The sequence below is a fragment of the Thermobia domestica genome, chromosome 9 (genome assembly GCF_964235325.1).
Source record: "Thermobia domestica chromosome 9, izTheDome1.hap1.1, whole genome shotgun sequence".
NCBI classification, from domain to species: Eukaryota; Metazoa; Arthropoda; class Insecta; order Zygentoma; family Lepismatidae; genus Thermobia; species Thermobia domestica.
In genome coordinates this window covers 105,966,052-105,976,941 of record NC_137462.1, presented here as the reverse complement: position 1 = coordinate 105,976,941, position 10,890 = coordinate 105,966,052, and the positions used below count along the sequence as shown (strand labels likewise).

General features: G+C 33.2%; 1 non-coding gene across 1 annotated transcript; it reads left to right on the top strand.

Moving 5' to 3' along the window:
- Positions 1 to 1,240: 1,240 nt before the first annotated feature.
- Positions 1,241 to 1,314, top strand: TRNAW-CCA (transfer RNA tryptophan (anticodon CCA)). The gene has a single exon. It is a non-coding gene; the product is annotated as a tRNA-Trp (tRNA).
- Positions 1,315 to 10,890: the final 9,576 nt, after the last annotated feature.

The window sequence follows — 10,890 nt, the reverse complement described above, 5'->3', positions numbered from 1 at the left end:
AATAATAAATCAGAGAAAAGTGGGAAGCTGGAGAAACTTGTTTCGGTAAGATTTTGAGGAAAAAAAAACGTAGTTCTGTTGTTCTGTGACAAGGTTCCCAGTTAAAAAAAAAAAAAAAGCTTTTACGCATAAAAATATGTTGCATCAATGCGAATTCAATCTATTATATACAGTATATTGCAGCATTTTTAATTTTCCTTACAATTTCAGGAAAGAATTCTCATATATAAGCATGAGCTGGCATAAAAAATATTTTTCAAAGTCTTACTAGTTGGTTGCGTGAAAAAGAGCTCAAAATAAAACAGTTTAAACGCACATTGTCGCTAATTGTATTGTTTGACATACCGTACTTAAAATTACCAACAGACGTATTAATTATTCCCAATTAATTGAATGACAGACTCATGTTTGAAGTACATATTTATCAAATAAGTGCTGTGTTGCCGTACGCACGTACAAGCAATTCGTGTTTAAACTTAATCTTTTTTTTTTTTTTTTTTTTTTGAAAATACGCTTCTTTCAAAAATAATCCTGCAACTTTACTATATCTTAGTATTTCTCTACAATTATGGATTTATTAAATCTATATGTATAACTATCCGTATTTCTACAATAAATTAGAGATATGATTGAATACAGGGTAGTCCAAACGTCTGAAACAGATGCTGAAAATAGATGGTGTAAGCATGCATAGATTGAACAAACATCGAAATGATCATTGTGGGTGGGGCAAAATTTTTGATCGCATGACCAAATTCAAGTCTAATTTTATAACTGGAAGAGGAGGGTCATAGGATACGATAAATTAATTGATACTAGTGACAACTCAGAAAAAAAACACTGTAGATCAGATATTACCTGGATGCAATTTTGTAGTTGATAATTGATGTTTTAAGAAGAAAAATTAGTAGATTTTTGCATGATATATTGAAAATTTGGCTCATCGTTAGTAAGTGTTATGCGCTTTTTCCGGACTGCAAGTACACCTGAAGGAGAACGCGAGGTCAAATATGGTCACATGTCTTGTGAATGCGGTGGAGTAGGTGATATACGACTCGGATTTTCACATAATGAACGATTGTCTTCAAATGATCCTATACAAGTAGAAGTCCATGTAATATAATTATAAAATGCGCATTTTAATGTACAATCAGTGACAAAAGTTCTTTCTGTTTGATTAAATTAGTTTCATTTGATTAAATTAGTTTCATGAACAACTTCAGACAATTTGAGTACAGTGACCCCGCGTAGCGTAGTCGCTAACGCTCTCGCCTCCAGTGCGAGCGGTCCCGGGTTCGATTCCCGGTGGGGGCACTCGGTCGAAGAAGTGTAAAACGCTTTTTCAGGCCAGCCACCTTGAATGAGGTTTTCCTGTTTTTTTTTCATTCCTACCAGGCAAATGCCAGGGTGGTACCTAACTTAAAGGTCCCAGGCCGCTTCCTTCCTTTCCCAATCATTTCTTCCTTCCCTTTCCCCGGATTGTGTGCTCGCCGAGGAACGTCATCCCTCAAAACGTGAAGGGCTAAATGGCCTTAGTTGCCGAAAGACCAGAAATCTAAATCCCATCCCCAATTTGAGTACAGTTTTCAGTAAATTAAAAAAGAATGTAATTTTCTAGCCAGACCACTATTAGTAACAAAATAAATTTCAATAAATGAAAGAACTTTTGTACAAGGACTGTACAAGAAATACGTTTGCCTGTCACAATAGAATTCGTTGCCAAATGCAATTCTGAAAGTCATGAGAATGAAACATCATTTTATTGTTTCTCAATATATATATCGAGGACAATGAAATCAGTAAGTCATAATGTGCACAAGCCCTATAATTATAGGAATACTGTTTATATTAATCCACAAAATGCAAGGTGTGCGACAACATTAGAAGCACCTGGAAGTTGTGTGTGTGTGTGTGCCTTTCCAAAAAATGTGTGTTTATATACTGTGTGTGGGTGTGTGTAGATGTGTTTAATACTAGCAATAGTAGTAGTAGCAAATATTAATGAGCAAACACATGTGTGGAATAAATCCATTAAATTATATTCGTAGAAAGAGACAAACTTCCAAAAACTAATTAAATAACATTTAATATGGTTCACGGTTTCATTAAGCGTAGTATTATTTGATTTTCACGCTGGACAACTCTGAGGGATGAAAATGTAGAATGTATGTGTGTGGTAGGGTTGTTGACCACATTCACAAACACACAAGTCAGCTGACATATACTCTGTTTAGAGACAACTATAGAATCTTAATTGAAGAGGATGTGGGCTCTTCTTTATGTACGCTTTTAGTTCTCTAAGGCTTAAGAGGTTGAAATTTATGACTTGTATAGAAAATTGAACAGAACTAACTGACTGCTGCTTTTCTTTCTTTTTTTAAAAACTTATGTTACAAGTAAATACCATGGCATTAAATAGTTTGTCTGTATATATGATGCAGACGGAAAAATAATTGCAACTCCATATAATTTTATGCATTTACAAAGATTCAAAAAATTTTTTACGTAAATATACAAATGCATACAATGGTATGATACGAAATTATATCAAGTTATCTAAAATGCGTTGGTTCTTTGGAGGAAAAAGTTGAGAATATATTTCTTGTGATTTGAATATAACACAATGAATATTGAATTGAGTTGAGTTGATTTTAACGTCCCTTTCAGCAGCGAGGCTATATGAGACGTGAATCTACTGATTAACGTGGAATCCGAAACACATGAGCTTAAACCGGGAATCGAACCCGGGTCTCCCGGCCAAAGACGTGTTACGCTAACTGCTAGGCCACGGAGGACCTCCGCATCAAATAATGAAATCACGTATGCACCAGTTTGTTTGATGTCCCTCTGCTATTTTACCGGCAACACCATAAGCCCATCACTATAAACCGTCTGTAATTCCTAATTTTAAAATGAAATGTAACTGATAGTTTTCAAACTTCTTAACACTAACTTAATATCATTCAGAGCGTTCTGCTTAGACCGAAAGAAACGATAGTCTGACGGTGGCACCCTCAGGGTATACGGTAGATGCATTAAAATCTCCCAGTCAAATACTCTTAATTTCTGACTTGTTGTTAAATATGTATGCGATCTGGAGGTGTCAGCGTGGCATATGGACCTTTTCTGTTGACAAGTTCCGGACATTTCTTTTGAATTGCTAGGTGCACTCGCACTAAATGTGTAGACTCGAATGTTTCTACTTGTTCGAGTCCATCATTCAGCTCGGCGGCTGCAGCTCGTTATGCACGAGGTTCATCCAATCCTGCCAAATGCACAGCATATCCTTCTTGCGCGATAAGTGTGGGATTTATCACAGACTGTGGAGCTTCTTGCTTGAACCACGATCTTTTTAAGCACATAGTTATCGTAGGTTACTCACTCTTCATCACGCGTGGTTATCCACTTCAGAAATGGCTCGAGTTCATGACGTTTCAGTAGATTAGCAGATATAAGTTCAATCGAGTAAATGTTTTTGAGTCTGATTATGTGTTACATAAACATTGAGCTTCTTTTCGCAGCCACCTTTCTCCTAATTTAACACATTTATCGATGTGTTATTGATGTTTTAGTCGTTGAAAATGCCATGACTGCCTACATGCCTATCTTCTCTACGGACCTTTGCCATAATATCATCCATTTTTACTATGATTAGTAGCCCGCTGTGAGGAGTAACTTGAACATCGAAAATTCAAGAATCATAGTGATTAAACTATCTTTTGAATATTACTTTTGATAACGCATCTTGTCCATAAACAGCAAAAATATCTTCAAGACCCTACGCATTAAACTTTATCGAAATTAAATTGTAAAAGTAGCGCAGTTTTGCTGAAATTTCACTCATCTTCATGGCCCAACACCCTGCGTCTAATTAAAAAAAAATACCATAACTTTTTTTCACATTTATTAGCTTAAATTCTCAGCTGCCAAATGATGTTAAGCCTGACTCGCTGCAACTCATATGCCCTCCGATTTGGGGCACTAACAGTAACACGTGTGCAAAAAGGGCTCAATACTTTTTAGATTACCTCATATATAACTTTAAAGACAAGTTTTATACGGAATGCAAATTAAATTGCAGAAATCACTTATACCGTATGTGCAACAATGTATAATTTTAACAAAATATTGCATTGTCGCAGATATACGTAACTTCTGTAATTGAATTGATATTCAGCTTTATCCGGCTAGTCTAGCCGTTCTGCGCGCATCTTTACTGCACGGAGTTCTGAGTTCGATTGCCGGTGGCAGATCCATGAAATTTCAATGTATTATGGTGGTTCGGTTCCCACTTTAAACTGAGGTCCATATAGTCTCATATTCCTTCAGTGCTAGAAAGGGATTCTAAACTTCAACCAATAAATCTTGATTTGCATTCGCATAAAATTTCTTTAAATTGATGTATATATTATTGCATGTGCCTGCATATTAGGTAGAAACTTCTTTTGAATTCTTGTAAAGACATAAAATTACATGGTGTTCGTATTAATCTTTTCATGACTGTATATACGTATACATACGTATATATATGAGAGAAAGAGAAATCAATATGGGGATTTCTATGATTTTTCTCTGTGGATATTAATCTCTCATCCACCATAAAAAAATTCTCTCTTCTCTTCTCCTTATTTGTTTCTCTTCTCATTCGTTATCCTTTGATACAGTCCTCTTCCTCTACCAGCATATTTTCGTGCTTTAATGCCTCTGAAATGTGGAAAATAACGCACATACCAACATTCCGGAAATTTTCATGTACGCACTGCTTAGAAAGAAAAGGATCTGTATATAGGTACAAAAAAAACATCTAGTAAGAAGAAAATGGTATATATAGCAAAAAATTAAAACATAAAAGGAACAAGAAATAAATATATGAATTTAAGATAGCATTTAAAGGTTTTTGTCCGAATATCAAGAAGATAGAGAGAAAGAAGAGGAAAGAAAGAATATAAAAAATATATAAAGAAATGAAAGTAATAAAAGAAACAAACAAAAAAGAATATTTTATGTATTCGTACGAGGAGAATGAGAAAAATGCATTTTAATATCTCCTGAATTTGTAAAATGAAGGAACGTAAAACTCGTGCTAAAATATTTACTGGAATGGAAATGCAATGTTACTAATATTATATATGTTATATACCATATTCCGAGATAGTGTTTTTTTTTTTTTTTTTTTTTTTGTAACTTTTAGTGTAAGTGTTATCAGGCAGATTAAAATTGTTGAGTGATCATTATCGCGTCTACTTTTGGAATATTTTTAATAAATCTTATTCCCGTCTCTCAGAGCTCAACAAAGGAGACTCGCTGAAACTTAACAATTTACACCGCCTCTACTGAAACTGAGCTTATGCAACACTTCGCACCAGTCAACGTCATTCCAGATTTTACTTCGTGGTGGTGTTGTTTCCGACGCAAGTAGAGCTTGTCGTTTTTCATCACTATATTATTGTATTATAGAAATATAAACTTGGTTAGAAGGAATATCCCCTCCCTGCAGTTACAAATAACGCCACTGCCGTGCACAATAGGAAAGAAATAAGTTTTTATAAATTCCAATTCCATCACCTTACTCTTGTTCCATTTCAACCACAAACAAATAAAGGAAAATATAGTCGGAAACGACATGAACGTCATGTTCTATGAACATCGAAACTTTTGTACGAAAAATAACAGTGAAACATATAATATTCTCTCCGCTTTTACTCATTTAACAGTGAAATATGTTTTCTTTTTAAAAGCGAGGTTAAATTCATCCTTCGGCACAGGATTAATTGCAATTCCAAATTTTAAACTTTATTAAGGAGCTACAAAGAAAGTACACGTCATTTTTGCTGAATATTATATAATTTGTAGGAAAGTTACTTTTATTTTATTTTAAAGAGAGATTTTCAAGAAGAGAAAAGCTGAATTTATGCCTCTGATCAATTTCTGAAATAAATAGAATAATAAATAAAAAATAAAAATAAATAAAAATAGATAAATAAAAAAGAAATACAACAACTTTTCAAGAACTACAATGTGAAAAATGTATTTTACACCTCTTTTCAGATGAGAAGTGATATGAGCAGTAACCAATGGCAGTCGATATTTAGTGCGCCATTGCCGGATTGTGGACTCTTCTTTCTCTCCTCGCTGTTTCTCCGCCTTGAGTTATTGTAAGTGAATTGGAAGCATAATCCATATTGTTAAAAATAATATTCCAACAAAATTTAGAAAATTTATTGTATGTGCTGAAAATATAAATACCAACTAAATAAATTACTTTCTAATTTATTCCACTACAATTGTCAATTGTCTGTTTTATCCTACTATGATGATCACCTAGCTTGTATTTAGTCGCTGTTTCAGCCTGAGTTTTAAATTACTGTATAAATATTCCAAAAGTTGTTATTCACCATTTCTTGATATTATTTTCTTGTAAGTTTTCTACATGCTATGTAAAGAATCATCTACACTATTCCCTTACCGGATTAGGGATGGCCACATTAGAAGGAAGAACGGAAAACGAAAAATATTTTTTTCCGGAAACCGGAAAATTGAAAACAGAAGACGGAAAATTTTCCGGAAAAACGGAAACGGAAAATTTTCTGGAAAATCGGAAGACGGAAAACTTTCCGGAAAAACGGAAGACGGAAAATTTCCGGAAAACGGAAACGGAAAATTTTCTGGAAAAACGGAAAATGTGATTTCCGGAAACCGGAAAACACTTTTTCCGGATATGGCCATCCCTATACAGGATTAGCTTGTCGGTATTTTAGAGAATTCTTCTACCCTGAGAAGTTCTTTGTTTCATCACAGATGAACATCAAGAACGAAATGAATTCTCTGCTGAATCCTCTACTAATTCTTTTCTAAACACATTTCGTATAGCTCACGAAATAAACTTTATTCACTAAAAAAAAATTGAGTTGAACGGGTAAATGAAAGAGGTCATGTCCCACCTGATTATATAAGCTTTCCTTGACTGTACTATGTGTCTCGAAATAGTTGGATTTACTTATGAGTGCGATAATTTATTGTATCATTTGGATGCCTACACGTTTGCTCAGCAATTTTGAGTCCATATACTAAGTTGAAAGTGAAGAGAGAGAAATGGATGATTATTTTTATATTCAAATGTGAACGCGAAGCATAAAAAATATGTAAAAAAAATCCACATTGACATGAGCGGATAAAGAAATGTTTGTTTTATAAATTTTTTAAATAACGAAATATCATGTTTCTTTCTTTCTTTCTCTAAACTACATGTATACTACCATGTATTTAGTTGATTTAAAAAATGATTTCATATGCATCAAACAAAGAAAAGTAGAGTTGGTAAATTATTTTGTTTACTTGCCTGTAATAGGGTACGTATTCGATTTTTACAATGTAAGAAGAAAATATTAAACAAAACTATAGTCCACATCTACTAGCATTTACACGCGAGTCGGAAGGCCTGTAAAAAAACGGAAATTTTGGGTAAAAAATCAGTTTTTTTACTACTTTTTACCCGAGCTTGGAAAAAAAGGAAAAATTGGGAAAACTTGAAATTTTCGAATATTTTACTATAATATGCTTTTAAAATGAAAACTATTTTCTATTTATTAGTTTAGAGTTAAGATAATTGAGTACTTAAGTTTCTTATATTAGAACAGGGAAATTTTGTGGCAAGAAATGTATGTGCACCACTCAACCAAACACTTTAAAGATAGAATCGACTTATGGCTACCAAAGAAACTAATATAATCTTAGTTAGCTTAATTAATAGAGACGCATTAAAATTATCTTAAGCAATCTTATGAAGTTCCCGCTTGATGCAGTGAAGTATTAAAATAACGGGACCAAAATCATTTTAGTTAATATGTTAAATCTAACTTATATTTTATAGAGATATCTTTCTTGTGCTATGTAAAATTTCCAAGAAATTTTGAACCCATTAGAAAAAAATAACTTGTTCGGAAATATTGGCAAAAACAGTAAAATATAAATTAAAAACTATTTCTTTGCCTCATGCTAGAGTCTTCCTATTTCAACTGTGTCCATGCTGGATTTGTTGTCGATGTGAGGTTTCCCCTACCTCCCTCGAAAGAGATGGGACAAGTTGCTGTGAGTGAGATCCTTCACAGTTTGATGCGGACAGGGTTCTTTCTCCAAAGTAAGCGGAAGTTTTCCTCTGTAGTAGGTCGACGGGGGTGAGGCCAAAGAATGTTTCATTTATTTTCCGAGGGCACACTTGAAATAGAAAAGATCTAATCTTACTTGCTGTAACATGTCTGCAGCATTACATACAATGTATTTCGCGAACAGGTAAAATATGATACTTAAAGTAACAGGTTTTAATTTTGCTTTTAATTTTCTGATTTCGGGTAAAATGCCTCTTTAGTATTTGCATATTTTCGAATAATTCAAAAAAGAGATATGATCTTATTTTTGCACGTAAACACATACACCGCACAAGTGAGTACATTTAAGCAGCGAGAAATATATTAAAGAATCGAATAAGTGAAATTTCCATTCGTTATTATTACAAATTACCAAGCGCCTTCTTCGCACGTGGAGAATACGTTTCATTTTGGACTTAAAAGGCACCAAAACTGTCATCAATCAATTTATGGACCCCTAAACGATGAATTCGACACTAATATCGGACATTTTCAATTATCTTTACGTCACCACCACCTCCCGCCTTAGGAGGACTAATGAGGCTGAATTTGGATTTAAACGGCATCGTCTATTCATCTCACCGACCCCGAAAGCTATGGATTCGACACTAATGACGGCCATTTTCAATATTTTTATATATCTATCTCCCCCCATCCTCCAAGTTACGGGGCTGAATTCGGATTTAAACGACATAGAAAGTGTCACTGTTGTTCTTAGAGACTCTGAAAAGTATGGCTTCGACACTAACATTAGTCATTTTCGATATATCTTCTCCTCCCTTTTCCTCAAGTTGCATCTTCAAAGTGAAATGACAAAAAGCATCCTGAACCTCTTGAAAATTTTACCACCTTTAGGCATTCATTATTTTTCGCTACCTGTGAACTATTACGGTAAGAAGTAATTAGGTATGATTAATAGATGGAAAAGGTTATTAAGAACAGCGTGATTACAGGACGAAAAAATGAAGCTATGAAAACTACTCTATTGTTGAGTTTAGAAGAAATGGAAGTTAGTCTTAGTTTTAACCGGTTAGTTCAAGTAGACAATTAGCGTTTTTCACTCAGTCATTCTGATGGATGTTGCACAATGTGGCGGAAGGGCCAGCCGGATAATAATAATAATAATAATAATAATAATAATAATAATAATAATAATAATAATAATAATAATAATAATAATAATAATAAAATGGCGGAGCTCTATAATTCCATAATACTTTACTTTCTGCTCCACCTATACCATTAAAAGCAAACTTTTATAATAAAACCCACTCTCTTTCAATTTATTAATATTTCAATATAAGCAGCACTTTATGAATGTTAATTATGTAATGTAATGTATTGTAGGGTTCAGAAATCTGTTACAGAAGTACGTATAATAACAAAAATATTGCACATATTTTAATATAAATTTCATAATTGAACTTAATTTCAAAAAGACACAAAATGAAGTAGGCCCTATTTATTCTACTCTGTATATAGGCTTATATACAGTTTTATATAACATGAAACATAGGCCCTACTCTTAAATAAAGTTTTTAAACTTGCTTTTACTGTTCACTGATAAAGATTATACAATTATGGAAAGGTAGGTTTAAAACAGTCAAAATTTATAGTTTTTCATTTTTTAAATAAATGCTTTTGATAGATGACTGCCTCTTCTGCTCAAAGTTGAGTTTTTATAAAGATGTTACAAGTCAAGCAGATAGTTTTAAAAACTCTTCTTTTTATTATGAAATTTTCTTTTTTCCTTGGCTTCTTTTATCTTTTCAAACTATGCCGGATAGTCACGAGTCTACTGCATAATAATATACGCAGAGGCTGAGTACTAAGGGCCCGGATCCCCGCAAAATCCCAACCTTTCTGTAAATTTTGTATAATTTTGGGAGTGATTTTACACATTTTATTGTAATTTACCCTTATATAGAATCTATTCCCCCGAATAAATTCTGCTACTGTATATGTAGATGTATAGATATTTATTTTCTTTCTCCCTATATATATCAGTGATCTTGCATGGGATCGCATCACGAGAAAACAACTTTGAAATGAAATATGAAAGATAGTTATCACCTACCCTTATAGTTACAAGTAGGTCTTAATCATGTCATTTTAATTAAAATGCGTTTCCTAAGGAGGAGCAGGAAAGATGAAGCCTATGCAAAAAAAAAAAAATTGAATATCTCACAATTCTCTCAACTTAGGAAGATGAAACTTGGTATATAAATTTCTCACGAAAAATAAGTAGACCAAATCCCAGCTCATTTGGTCATTTTTCTTTTAAGGATGGTTTAAAGGGACAAGTTTTGCCGATAGATGTCACTATAGTCTTTGTATATCTCTCATGTTTTTTTGTTTTTTTTTTTTTTTTTACCTTTCACGAATATTCACGATTTCTCTTACAGATTTCAACCTAGAGACGCCAATTTTTTAGTGAAGGAACTTCATAACTTATCGAAAGCAACAATCCGTGCCGATTTTTTATTTAGAATTTTCTTCATTCTTGAAACAGTTATATTGTTAAAGGATTGGATGGATATCCATTTCAACAATCAAGCCATTTCAACAATGAAGAAAATTCTAAATAAAAAATCGGCACGGATTCTTGCCTTCGATATGTTATGAAGTTCCTTTTCTAAAAATTTCAAGTTTCTAGGTTGAAATTTGTAAGAGAAATCGTGAATTTTCGTGAAAGGTAAAAAAATACATGAGAAAGATACGAAGACTGTAGTGACATCTATCGTCA